At 45.8% G+C, this 13,836-nt stretch overlaps 1 protein-coding gene across 6 annotated transcripts in view; it reads right to left on the bottom strand.

Moving 5' to 3' along the window:
* The window catches only part of P2RY6 (pyrimidinergic receptor P2Y6), a 63,428-nt gene that overhangs the window by 14,800 nt on the left and 34,792 nt on the right, over window positions 1-13,836 (bottom strand). Inside the window, exon 1 of one of the 6 annotated variants that reach the window (XM_054973126.1) lies at window positions 4,578-4,629. The exons of 3 other annotated variants lie outside the window; for them this stretch is intronic. The gene's annotated coding sequence lies outside the window, so the exon portion shown is untranslated. Of the gene's footprint in view, window positions 1-108; window positions 159-323; window positions 488-4,577; window positions 4,630-13,836 lie in introns of those variants that run through there. 2 more of the 6 variants (XM_054973122.1, XM_054973124.1) reach the window with 2 other exon arrangements.

Here is a 13,836-nt window from a genome sequence, read left to right as displayed (position 1 = left end):
AATAATACAAAATCAGACCTCTGGTCCAACCACGCTGTTTCCTCCGACCAGCAGTTTCTGGAGATCTCAAGCAAAGGAAAATCTTTCTCACCACCTGCTACCTTTTACCTGGAGAGCCCGGGGATTGAACTGGAGACCTTCTACATGCGAAGTGGGTACTCCACCTTTGGTCCATCAGGCTTCATAAGTATGACCATAAGCCGCTCTCCAAGGTTTCAGGCAGGACTCTTGCAATCCAAGATTGTTACCCAGATAAACAGGACTTCCTGCTTCCCCGGGCACACTCCACATGACAACAGATTAGCAGCACACTTCACACTTACTGAGCACTAGCTTGGATCGCTCGATTCTGAGGTCCAGTGGTCTCCTAACCACGTGGATGGCACCCGCTCTTGTCCACAGCCAGCCGAATGCCTCTTCTGCCTTTTTCCTTTTCATTCTGTTTGGTAAAGGCGGAGGGATCGCCCCCTCCCTGCCCACGGCCCCTGGCCCCCGTCCTCTGACAGTGACACTTGCACGGCTTCCTCTTTCTGCGCAAGTTGCACTATGAAACATCCCAGGGAGGGGGAAGGAGGAGGAAACTGCCTGACTGGGAGGTGCTGGGCCGCTCCTGCCTCTGACAGCTGTAGAATTGCTCAATCCTCTTTGCGGCAGGAAGGCCCTGGGACATCCATTCATTGATAGGATGGGGGGAAAGGAAGGAGAGACTGCAGATAGCATAGCCACTACTTCTCAAGCTGCCGCTCCCTGACAATCAAACTTGGCCTTTGATTAATTGCCATGGGACAATTGTCACCTGCAGGGCCATGACCTAGAGAGTCATTCGTTATGGATCTGAGTTGCTTATTGGTGAATAAAAGGATTAAAGACGGCCTTCCTATGGAACGATGAATGGAATGGCCTGTCTGTCAGGCAGGCTAGGATGGGATATAGAATGAACGAACGAACAAATGAAGAACAAACAAACAAACAAACGAATGAATGAATGAATGAATGAACAAATGAACAAACGAACGAACGAATGAACAAACAAATGAATGAATGAATGAACGAACAAACGAATGAACGAATGAACGAAGCTGTCTTATACCGAATCAGACTATCAGTCCAGCAAAGTCAGTATTGCCTACTCAGACAGGCAATGGCTCCCCGAGGACTCAGGTAGAGCCCCTCACACAATGAACCACCTGACCTTTTTAGCTGGACATGCCGGGGATTGAACCTGCAACCTTTTGCAAGCCAAGTGGATGCTTTGCCACTGAGACACAGCCCCTCCCTTCAGACTTCATCTACATTTCTGTCACTTCACAGTACAGGGTTGTTTGGGAGTGCGTTTTTGAAAACAAATAGCAAGGCTCTGTTATAGCAGAATGGTCCAGAAAGGTGCTTACAGAGGGAAGGTGTGTGAAGAAGAGAGCGCTGACTCTCAGAAGCTTACACCCTGAAAATCTGGTTGGTTTTTAAAGTTCTACTGGACCCCAGTCTTGCTCTTCTACTACAGACCAACAGGGCTGTCTACCTGAAATCATCTGAAGAAAGGAGCTCATATCTTGAAAATCCTGTTGGCCTCTAAGGTGCCACTGGATTCGAATCCTGCTGTTCTATGGCAGACCAACATGGCTCCCCACCTGAAACTACAGAAGAAAAGGGACTGTGGAATTTACCACTGAGTACAAGGGATATTATCTGTTTGCTATAGGTATTGTCCTGCTGTCCCTAATTAGTTTTTACTGATGTAATACCGTTTTTCTGCATTGTCTCTGCAGTCTGACATCGAATATTCTCTGTTCATTTCAGATTTCTGTAATCCAAGTCCTAGTACATTGTCTCATCCTACCGATTGCATCTGTTAACACTGTGTAATCTGCCTTGAGTCTCAATGAGAAAGGCAGATTGTAAACACAGTGCATGAGTAAATAAACAAACATTAAATGAAGTTCCCTTTCAATTAATACTTCCAGAGAGGTGGCATTTAGAAAAGCATCTTGCGCTGAATCCAGACTAAATTTTCCAGGTGCAGAATCAGAGGAGTTAGCCATGTTAATCTGTAGTTGCAAAATAGTAAAGAGTCCAGTAGCACCTTTAAGATGAACCAACTTTATTGTAGCACAAGCTTTCGAGAAGCACAGCTCTCTTCGTCAGATGCATGTGACGAAGAGAGCTGTGGTTCTCGAAAGCTTATGCTACAATAAAGTTGGTTCATCTTAAAGGTGCTACGGGGGCAGAATGAAATTTTCGTACCTCTTGCTCCCACAGCAGCCCATGGCTTTCCACGAAATGCTGCTCCTGGGGGAGAGAAGCTCTTGAGCAATGACAGCAGGGGGGATTCTGCAACAGGAAGGGGCAACAGACAGTTATGTCTGGATCCGACCCTTTATTTCCAGGAATGAATAGCTGGATGCTTCAGGGCAATCCACAAGCAGAGCTTGACTGCAAGAGCTCTCTTGTGCTGTTGCGCCCCCTAGCAGTTGGTATTCACAGGTACACTGCCTCTAAACATGGAGGTTCCAGTTAGCTGCCAGGGCTAATAGCCTTTGAGGTTTTATTGGTTTGTTTGGAAAATTCATATGCAGCCTCTCCAGAGAGCACTCGAGGAGATTCACTAAACAGATATAATACAATTGTAGATGTAATACCAATTGTAGATATAATACAATTGATTCTTTTGAAATGTGGTGCTGGAGAAGAGTTTTGCAGATACCATGGATGGCCAAAAAGACAAATAAGTGGGTGTTCGGTCAAATCAAGTCTGAATTCTCCCTAGAAGCTAAAATGGCAATAAAATAAAAGAAGCTACGTCCTCCAGTTTGCAGGATCTGAGCAAGTCTGTTAATCATAGGATGCTTTCATTCGTAAGATTGACATAGTTCAATTCTCCCTAGAAGCTAAAATGACAAAACTGAGGCTATCGTACTTTGGTCACATCATGAGAAGACAAGTTTCTCTGGCAAAGTCAATAATGCTAGGAAAAGTGGAAGGCAGGAGGAAAAGAGGAAGACCTGGAACGAGATGGCTTGACTCGATAAAAGAAGCCACGTCCTCCAGTTTGCAGGATCTGAGCAAGTCTGTTAATGATAGGACGTTTTGGAGGTCCTTCATTCAGAGGGTCGCCATAGGTCGGAGGCAACTTGACAGCCCATAACACACACAACAACTAGGACTGAGCAGAGTACAATAAGGAACAAGTTAGGACATTCGATGAAAAGAGATACAATAACCTTTGTCCTGCCGCCGGTTCGGTCTTTTTAAACTACCCCTGCCGACTAACATTTCATCTCCCGACACGTATTCTTCACGTGTCAGATGTCTCAAATAGAGAAACTCAAAGAAGCCAGACGTTGGAGAACTGAATGTGACTTAGGAACGTGCACACTCTCTTTCTCCTCCTCCTCTCTCATGCACAGATGCCTTCTAACCCTTCTGGATTTCCTCCAATGGTACACTTCCTTGTGTTACAGTTCATTCAATCATTGTCTTGAACAGAAAACACAGATCGAATACTAAAGGCATTTTGATATCCAATGCCTCTAACAGTATGGTGTGGCATCTGATTCAGGTAAACCACAATCAGTACAAAGTTCCAAACCCTAGTTTGCAAACCAACAGAGTGGAGGTTAGCACAACCTGTACTTAGTGTGGGCATCACAACTAGAGATGGGCACGAACAGCATTACGAACACAAAAAAGCCTACGAACAGCCCAATCTGCTGTTTGCAAACAAGCTGTTCGTGAGGCCCCCTTCTAAATGAACAGGTGGTCGTTGCAAGCCTCGTTCGTTGCTGTTCGTCAAGCCAGACCGTCTGGCACCTGCAATTAATTCCCTTGGCAACTCAGGCAGGGATTGTCTGAACTCTGTCTGAACTCCTGCTGTTGCCCTGGAAAACCCCAATCTAAGCCCAATTTAGCTTGATAGGCAGGTCTTCCTTCCAAGTGCAGACTAGAGCTCCAAATTAGTTACAAGAGGAAAAGACCAGGGGGGAGGGGGGCTACCCGCTCTGGCTTTCAGGGAGAGACAGCTGCTGTTAGACAGGGTGAGTGCATTGGAGCTTGAATTTTCTTTGTGTGTGGTGGGATTAGGGATCTACCCCTTCAGGTTCCAGGGCTGCTGCCAGACTCTGGGCCAAGCTATTATTTATTATTGGTACCTTTCCTGCTGCCTGCTCAGGTAGGGTTTCTGGGTGTGGTGCAGTAGGGATCTTGATGGCTGGAGGAGAGCCTGCTGGCCCCCACGAACAACGAACATGTTCATGTCAGGATCATGTTCATCAATGTTCGTTGTTCGTAGATGGCAACGAACAACGAACACCATGTTTGTTTGTTTTTTCTGTTCGTGCCCATGTCTAATCACAACAGACTATGGCTCATGAAAACCCAGAAATGGAAGAAAAAAATCAGTGTATAAGGCGGGCGGGAGAAGAGGAATTGCATAAGCCCATGTCATGCACTCAGTCCAAATGTAGGTATCTGATTTATGCAATGGTAGATTATGGAAGATTTTCAGACCTGATTCCACCTGAAAAGAGCCAATAGTGATTAATTTTCACAATGCAACCCCGTTCATCCCATCTACTACTCACCGCTCTTTCAAGAGTTCTAGCAGCATAAAGCTCAGGCAGTCCCTCCAGGAGATCGGTTTTCATCACACGCACACCCAAGATGCTTCTCTCTTGTGCACCTACAAAGCCAGGCTTCCTCAGTGGACTCCATTAGCTGGAGCGTCTACCATGCCCATTGGGCTAAACTCAGCTCCTTCCTCACTGGAGATGCCCTTTATAAGCTTCCCAAAGAAACCATCCAAGCAGGACGTCAGCCGGCCCGGTGCCAATCAACGCACAAGACAAGAGATAGGATCAGCAAATCTGGCCCATCCAGTAACCACATCCTGGACGAGGGTTGGCTGGCACAATGGCTACGGCTGCAATCAAAAGTAGGAGCTGGGGGAAAGGAAGCTGTCTGGGTTCCAACAAGAGGAAGTTCAACCAGGCTGTACTTTGAGACTAACAGAGAAAGGCTGGCCCATGCAACTGGAGTGTGGGGTAGCTGGCAAGAACGTTTGTCTGGGGAAGAGGGAAAGAAAAGTACAGATATTTTCATAGAATCATAGGATTGGAAGATACCTCTAGGGTCATCTAGCCCAACCCCCTGCACAATGCAGGAAATTCATGACTACCTCCCCCTGCCCCGTCGGGATCCCTAGCCACACTGGCCTGGGCAAGATTGCTACCTGACTCCAATTGGCATTACCCTGGGCATGTAATGTAATAAGAACTAAGCACTGGCTGATTCCGCACACGTTGGATAATGCACTTTCAATGCACTTTATCAATCGTTTGAGGTGGATTTTTTGTTCCACACACACAAAAATCCGTTCCAAATGATCTATAAAGAGGATTGGAAGTGCATTATCCAATGTGTGCAGAATCACTCACTGATGTAACCCTTCCTGCCCTCCCTCTCATGATCTGCCCAGGTTTACAGAATCAGCAATGTTGCCCAATGGCCATCTAGCCTCTGCTTAAAAACTTCCAAAGGAGGAGAGCTCACCACCTCCCAAAAAAGCCTGTTCCACTGAGGGACCGCTCTAACTGCCAGGAAGTTCTTCCTAGTGTTTAGCCAAAACCACTTTTGATTTAATTTCATCCCATTGATTCTGGTCTGACCTTCTGGGGCAGCGGAAAACAACTCTGTGCCATCCTCTCTCTGACAGCCCTTCAAGTACTTGAAGATGGTTATCATATCACCTCTCAGTCATCTCCTCTCCAGGCTGAGCTCTTTCGACCTTTCCTCATAGGACTTGGTCTCTGGACCCCTCACCATCTTCATTGCCCTCCTCTGGACACGTTCCAGCTTGTCTGTATCCTTCTTAAATTGTGGTGCCCAAAACTGAACACAATACTCTGTTCTTTGTGAATCTGCCAGCTGCGGATTTCGGTCACAACAGCAATGGAAAGTCCTTGTTCAGAATCAAAAAGAGTCCAGTAGCACCTTTAAGACTAACCAATTTTATTTTATTGTAGCATAAGCTTTCGAGAATCAAGTTCTCTTCATCAGATGCCTCATCCGAACTGGTCAAATACAGAAGAGGAGGGGAGGGGAAAGAACAGGACATATATCACAAGAAGACAGAATGCAATTAGTGTGAAGGCAATCAAAACATTCCTTTGCTTGTAAATGTAAATATCTCCTTTTGGTGTGGAGTCAGTTTGCCGCAGTGAAGGTATACAATTCCTATGTAGTATAAGCCCTCGATAACCACAGCTCTCCCTGCCAGCTGCATCTGACAAAGAGAACTGTGGTCCCCGAAAGCCCACAGGCACTCAGGCTGAGATAATTGACAAACAAAGCCCACACCAGGCGTCTCTGGGCTCCCCCAGACCACGCCTCTGTAAAGGAAATCTGTTACCTGTGATAATGTGATAACATAGGAATTGTATACCTTCACTGCGGCAAACTGACTCCACACCAAAAGGAGATGTTTACATTTACAAGCAAAGGAATGTTTTGATTGCCTTCACACTAATTGCATTCTGTCTTCTTGTGATATATGTCCTGTTCTTTCCCCTCCCCTCCTCTTCTGTATTTGACCAGTTCGGATCAGGCATCTGATGAAGAGAACTTGATTCTCGAAAGCTTATGCTACAATAAAATAAAATTGGTTAGTCTTAAAGGTGCTACTGGACTCTTTTTGATTTTGCTACTACAGACTAACACGGCTAACTCCTCTGGATCCTTGTTCAGAGACACTGAACAGCAAGTTCAGAGGAGAAACAGGGCAGTCGTCTTAGCTCCCGCAACTTCCCAGAAACGTTCAGCTAGCCAGCACTGAAAACAGGTTACTGCCTTAGATAGACTTTCAGTCTACTTCTGCACGACACTTTTAAAACATCCTCAAGCAAAGCTCCCTCCCAAAGATGGCACCTACTTTGAAACAAAGAAGAGTATCTGGATGTCTAGGGCCAAGGAAGAACAGCAGTTGGGGGACATTGGCTTTGTTTAAAATATGTATATGCTTCTCGCATGCTGTAATGATTTCAAGTAAATGTGTGCACATGTCTTTAAATGCTTGGTGTGATATAGGTGAAGAGTGGGGGGTTAAAGAGGGATGAGTGAGGGCCAAGCTACACATGACGAATGACACTTGAACGGCAAGTGGATTGAGTGGAGGGCAAGTGAACAGGGAGAAATACACTTGCGGTTCAAGTGTCATTCGTCATGTGTAGCTTGGCCCAGGGAGGAATACATGTGAGGGTCAAGCTACACATGACGAATGACACTTGAACGGCAAGTGGATTGAGTGGAGGGCAAGTGAACAGGGAGAAATACACTTGCGGTTCAAGTGTCATTCGCCATGTGTAGCTTGGCCCTGAGTGATATGATCAGTTGATGACTGAGAGGGTGGGTGGAGTGAATGCAGTTTTAGACTGAGAGTGGAGAAAGAACATTCAGTCAGGAGAAGAGAGGCAAGCTGTGTGCCGCCTGAGCATGTTTAAGTATTACTGAGAGAAATATAACCTGTGTGGAAACCTGAACTGAGTATGTTTGTGAAAAATATTCAGTCAGAAGAAAGCAGGCAAGCTGTGTGCAGCCTGAGTAACTTAAGCACGTCTGTGAGAAATATTGAGTCAGAGAAAGAGGCTAACTGTGTGTCAAGCCTTAGAAGAGATCTGTGTGAGTTTAAATGAAGTAATTTTAAGAACCGAGAACTACTCTTATGAAACCGATACGCTTCTTGAAAAAATAAAAGTTTATTTTGTTTTTGTTATATTCCAGAGTAGCTGTCATTCCTATATCCCACTCCTAACCTCAGGGCCACATAGTACCAAGAAGAAGCCTGACGCTTGGGCACGTTATTAAAGGAAAAACTTAAATATCTTGGAATATAATATTCCTGGTGGCAGCAACCTACCCAGAGGGTGTAAGGGAAAGATTAAAGGCAAAATCTACCCAAGAGAAGTAAGGGTCATAACACATGCAATTTCAGAAGGACCTGGCTGTCTGGCGGTAGGGACAAAATGCTGGCCTTTGGTCTGATACACAGAAACATAGATTTGGAAAGTACCCCCAAGGGTCATCTAGTCTAACCCCATGCACAATGCAGGAAATTCACAGCTATCTCCCCCCCCCCCCCGGTACTTCCCTCAATGACCCCTGCTCTATGCCCAGAGGAAGGTGAAAAACCTCCAGGATCCCTGGTAAATCTGGCCTGGACAAAAACTCCTTCCTTACTCCAAAGTGGCGATTGGCATTACCCTGGGCATATAAGGAAGGGCACAAGAGCCTCTCACTGGCTTGTCGCTTCATGTCCTCACTCTCTTGATCTGTGTACATTCATATTAAGTCAGAGAATCATCATAGCTCTCAGGTAGCCATCTCGCCTCATCTTAAATACCTCCAAGGAAAGAGAGCCCACCACCTCCTGAGTAAGCCTGTTCCACTGAGGGACCGCTCTAACTGACAGGAAGTTCTTCCTAATGTTTAGCCGAAAACTCTTGCTTTAATTTTAACCTGTTGTTTCTGGTCTGACAGAAAACATCTCTGCGCCATCCTCTCTCTGACAGCCCTTCAAGTACTTGAAAGATGGTTATCATTTCACCTCTCAGTCATCTCCTCTCCAGGCTAAACATACTCCTTCAACCTTTCCTCACAGGGCTTGGTCTCCAGACCCCTCACCATCTTTGGGCCAAACTACAAGTGACGAATGACACAGGTTGGACACTTGCCAGCTTCCCTCCAGTTTTGATGGGGAATGTAGGCAGCTCAGCGGAATGTTGGACAAGTGACAGTTGAAAGGTCCATTGGACAGCAGTCGGAGAGCCAAGCTGCAAGACCAGGACGCCTACATTCCCCATCAAAACTTGAGGGAAGCTGACAAGTGTCCAACCTGTCTCATTCGTCACTTGTAGCTTGGCCCTTTGTTGCCCTCCTTTGGACATGTTCCAGCTTGTCAACATCCTACTTAAACTGCGGTGCCTAGATCTGTGCACAACACTCCAAACAAGGTCTAACCAGGTCTAATCCATCAGGGCCATTCATTTCTTGTCTCTCTTTTCCTGAAAGCCAGTGAAACAGCCAGTCCAATAAGAACACCGAATGCTACTCCCCAAAAGAAATTGCGAGTCAGGGACATCGTAAGCCTCAGGGCACCCCAGTAAAGAAGGTCGACCCTAGAGCTGAGAGAAATGAGACGAGGATTGTGTTGTTTTCCGTTTTAGTCCGCCACGGCAGTCACAAAAGAATCCTGTGGCACCCGAAGATTAACAGATTTATTGTGGCAGGAATTCCTGTCTGCAAAAGGTGCCTGAAGGACCGTATATAAATTGAATGTTGTTGTTGTTATACCCTGATTGGCTGCAGCACTCCAAAGATGGAGACAGGTATTTCTTCAGTCCTGATACCTAACTTAATTAAATACACCAGGGACTTCTGCATACACCTTAAGGACTCTACTATCGAGCCCTGGCTAGAGATGGGCACGAACTGGGGAAAAACCGAACCATGCGGTTCATGGTTCATCAAATTTCACAAACTATGAACCATGAGCTTTCATGAATCTGCCCCTGATTCACGAACCGGTTCATTTGGTTCATGAAAATGTCACATCTGAGTCAGAAAATCATTACTTCCGGGCCAGCGGAAGGTCACTTCCGGGTCAGCAGAAGGTCTGCAGGAAGTCCATCCCCTGTTGCCTAGGAAACTGATTGATTGGCACCAGGCTGTCTGCAGTGACGAACCAAAAAAACGAACCAAACAAACCAGCTTAAAGTTCGTGGTGGTTCATCAGAAATGGGAACCTCGGGTTTGCAAACCACGAACTGGTCTGGTTCGTGCTTAATTTTGGTTCGTATTTCAGTTCGTGCCCATCTCTAGCCCTGGCACATCTGGGATTCACTATTGGGTGACCAGTTTATTGGGGGGCAGTAAACTAGAAACATATATTAAGGTTTTATTGCTCTTTGTTCAGTCCAGTCTTTTGAGTCTTTAAGTCTGACCTTCAAGCTGTAGAAGCCAGTTAGTTAGCTATTCTTTATTTTATCACCAATGAAACTTTTTTACCCTGATATGTAGTAAAGTATTTTTCTAGAGCTAAACGCAGGAGTCTGTTCTTATTATGTCCAATGCCAAATACTCTACTCCGCTAATCAAATTCTTACAATTCCCCCTCCACATAGCCATTATATTGTTATCCCACCCTTCCAAGGAATTCAGGGCAAAAAGAGTGGTTCCCCTTTCCTCCATTTTATCATCACAACAATTCTGTGAAGAAGGTGAGGCTGAGAGAAAGAATGGACCACAGTAACACAATGAACTTTGAGAGCCAGTTTGGTGTGATGGTTAAGAGCAGCAGGACTCTAATCTGGAGAACCAGGTTTGATTCCCCATTCTTCCACTTGAAGCCAGCTGGGTGATCTTCTTGGGTCAGTCACAGCTTCTTGGAGTTCTCTCAGTCCCACCCACCTCACAGGGTGACTGTTTTTGTGGGAATAATAATAGCATACTTTGTAAACTGCTCTGAGTGGATGTTAAGTCATCCTGAAGGGCAGTATATAAATCTAATGTTGTTGTTGTTGTTATTAATTTCATGGCACAACCGTGATTCGAACCTGGGGTTGCCATCCTCAAGGTGGTGGCTGGAGATCTCATGGAATTACAACTGATCTCCAGGCCACAGAGATCATTTCCGCTGGAGATAACGGCAAGTTTGGAAGGTAAGTTTTATGGCATTATACTCCATTGAAGTCTCTCCCATCTCAAACTCCATCTTCTCCAGGCTCCACACTCCAAATCTCCAGGTATTTCCCAACCTGAAGCTGGCAACCCTTCTTCCAGGCCTAGTCAAACACTATAACCACTATACCTCAATGGCTCACATCAGAATTTTTGAATGGGGTACCTCAAAGCTTGTTCAGCCTCACCGGACCTACAATTCAGTTCCTCCTAAACGAGTGTTCTTGCTGAGTCTCCTTCTTGACATGCTCCTTTACTGCATGCAGGAAACTATTTCCTATGGAGGGCCATTCCAGCTTGTTAGCCCCAATAACGTCAGTGAAAAGTAGTTCTTGGGCGCTATGCATTCTTCTTCCCTCCCAAAGCAAGTTTCTAGTCCAACATCTGAAGATAGGAGCTTTGACTCTCTAAAGCTTACACCCTAAAAATCTTGTTGGTCTCTAAGGTGCCACTGGACCCAAATCCTGCAGTTCTGCCACAGACCAACACCTGCAGTTCTGCCACAGACCAACATGCCTACCTGAAACTATCTAGTCCATAATGACACTTTAGAACTTACGTGGTGATCCACGCCTGGTAAAATCTGGGTGAGAGAAGGGATTGAACGTGTTCAATGATTGGAAAAGAGCAAGGGTCCAGTAACACCTATAAGACTAATAAAATTAATGGTAGGGTATGAGCTTTTGTGAGCCACACAGCTCACTTCTTCAGATACAAGAAGAAGAAGTGAGCTGTGGCTCACAAAAGCTCCTACCCTACAATATATTGTCGAAGTCTTTCACGGCCGGAGAACGATGGTTGTGGATTTTCCGGGCTGTATAGCCGTGGTCTTGGCATTGTAGTTCCTGACGTTTCGCCAGCAGCTGTGACTGGCATCTTCAGAGGTGTAGCACCAAAAGACAGAGATCTCTCAGTGACACAGCCCAGAAAATCCACAACAACCATCTCCTACCCTACCACAAATTTTGTTAGTCTTATAGGTGCTACTGGACTCTTGCTCTTTTCCACGGCTACAGACAGACTAACACGGCTACCCATCTTGATCTGTGTTCAAGGACTGGGTGTTTATTGGGTTTTTTGCAAGTGCCATCCTTTCAGTCATGAAAGACTTAAACTGTTGTTTGAGTGTACCTAGAGATAGCTAGTTATAGGACCACTTAGTTATCGAGTAGTTTTTCCCGCTAGAGAAAAGGGGAGTTGCATACTTAACGAAGGGACCTAGGATTGATTATTGGCTGATCAGTTTTATTGGGGGTTTGGGGGGAACTGAAATTCCAGCATGCACTCAGGTCGGCATTGCAATCTACCAGTTGTTTTAGACTGTCAAGATGTAGAGATGTGGAAGCTGAGTTAGCTATTCATCGTGTTCTTACCAATAGATCCACAGGAGTTCGCCATGTTAGTCTGTAGTAGCAAAATAGTAAAGAGTCCACTAGCCCCTTTAAGACTAACCAACTTTATTGTAGCATAAGCTTCCGAGAGCCACAGCTCTCTTTATCAGAGAGATGAAGAGATGTGGCTCTCAAAAGCTTATGCTACAATAAAGTTGGTTAGTCTTAAAGGGGCTACTGGACTCTTTACTATTTTGTTCTTACCAATGTCATTCTTTTTACCAGAATACGTAGTAAACCTCTTTATTTTTTTCTCTGTGCCACTTATTTCTGCTGCGCAATGAATCACTCTGCATGCAATTACTATTAATTTTCCAACAGTGTCCGAGACCTGCATAACCCTCTTTGTGACTTGCCAAAACAGGCTTGGCTTCATGAGCTGTACGAAAGAAATGCTTAATTTGTTTAATTAATATGTCACAGAATCAGGGCTGGCTCGGCAGCTGTCACTCGATCCTCACCCCACACATACTTTCTTTTGATTCCAGCTTAGAAGTTCCTGGCATTCGGTGACTTGTTCTAGCTGAGCTAAAACAGCTGATCTTCCCTCTCTCTCTTTGAAATAACTAAAGCATAGCTAGCAAGCTAGCAATTGGCTGCTGTTATGTAAAAACCATGGGGGGGGGGGGATTGACAGCCTCCAGGGGCCACATTCCACAAGCAGCCAATTAAGTAACTGTTTAGTGATTAAACTTGAGTCTGCTGTCTTTCCACTGGGAGAGGAATGTGCAGCCCGCTTCAGGAGTAAGAATTCTCCTAGGATTCTGAATTCAAGTTGCTAAAATAAATTCTAGAACACAAAGATCGCTGCTTTCAATCAGGACAAAATTGGAGGGGCTCAACAGGGTCATAGAATCACAAAATCATAGAATCCTAGAGTTGGACGGGATCTCCAAGGTCATCTAGTCCAACCCCCTGCACAATGCAGGAAATTCACAACTACCTCCAGGGCTCCTTTTGAGGGGGAATGCACAGGAATGCAGTTCTGGTAGTTCTCCAAAGAGGTCACATGTCAAGTGGCCCCACCCATCTGATTTTTGGCCCTTTTGGGCCTGTTTTGGCCCGGATTGGGAGCAAAATGGCCAGGATCAGGCCCAAAACAGCCCGGATTGGGCCCAAAATGGCCAGGATCAGGCCTCTGATGGGTGGTGGATCACTCCCCTGCTCAGCAGTGGCCCAATTCGGACAATTTTGGTCCCCTTTTCAGCCATTTTCAGCCCCTTTTTGCCATTTTGGGCCCTTCGGCACTGAATGGCCAGGATTGAGTCCAAAACAGCCAGGATAGGTGGTGTCAGGGGGTGTGGCATATGCAAATCAGTTATGCTAATGACACACTTCCAGTGATGGCAAGGGGTGTGGCATATACAAATCAGCTATGCTAATGAGTTGTGCTAATGAGTTCCTGCAGCTCTTTTTCTACGAAATGACCCCTGACTACCTCCCTCCCCCATGCCCCCAGGGACCCCTGCTCCATGCCCAGAAGATGGCAAAAAACCTCCAGGATCCCTGGCCAAACTGGCCTGGAAAAAAATTCCTCCTGGCCCTAAAGTGACCATCTTGCTTCATATTTTTTTTGTTTCCATGTTTCCTCTGCAGAGCTCAAGCTGCCATACTTTAGGCTGCCCCTGTTTTGTCTGGACAACGACCCTGTAAGGAAGGCTAGGCTCAAAAACTGCAACTGGTCTACACTCCCCCAGAGGACTGAGGCTGAACAGGAATT

Source organism: Eublepharis macularius, chromosome 3, assembly GCF_028583425.1.
Source record: "Eublepharis macularius isolate TG4126 chromosome 3, MPM_Emac_v1.0, whole genome shotgun sequence".
Classification (NCBI taxonomy): Eukaryota; Metazoa; Chordata; class Lepidosauria; order Squamata; family Eublepharidae; genus Eublepharis; species Eublepharis macularius.
Note: the sequence above shows the minus strand (reverse complement) of the source record. Positions and strands in the feature narration are given on the sequence as shown.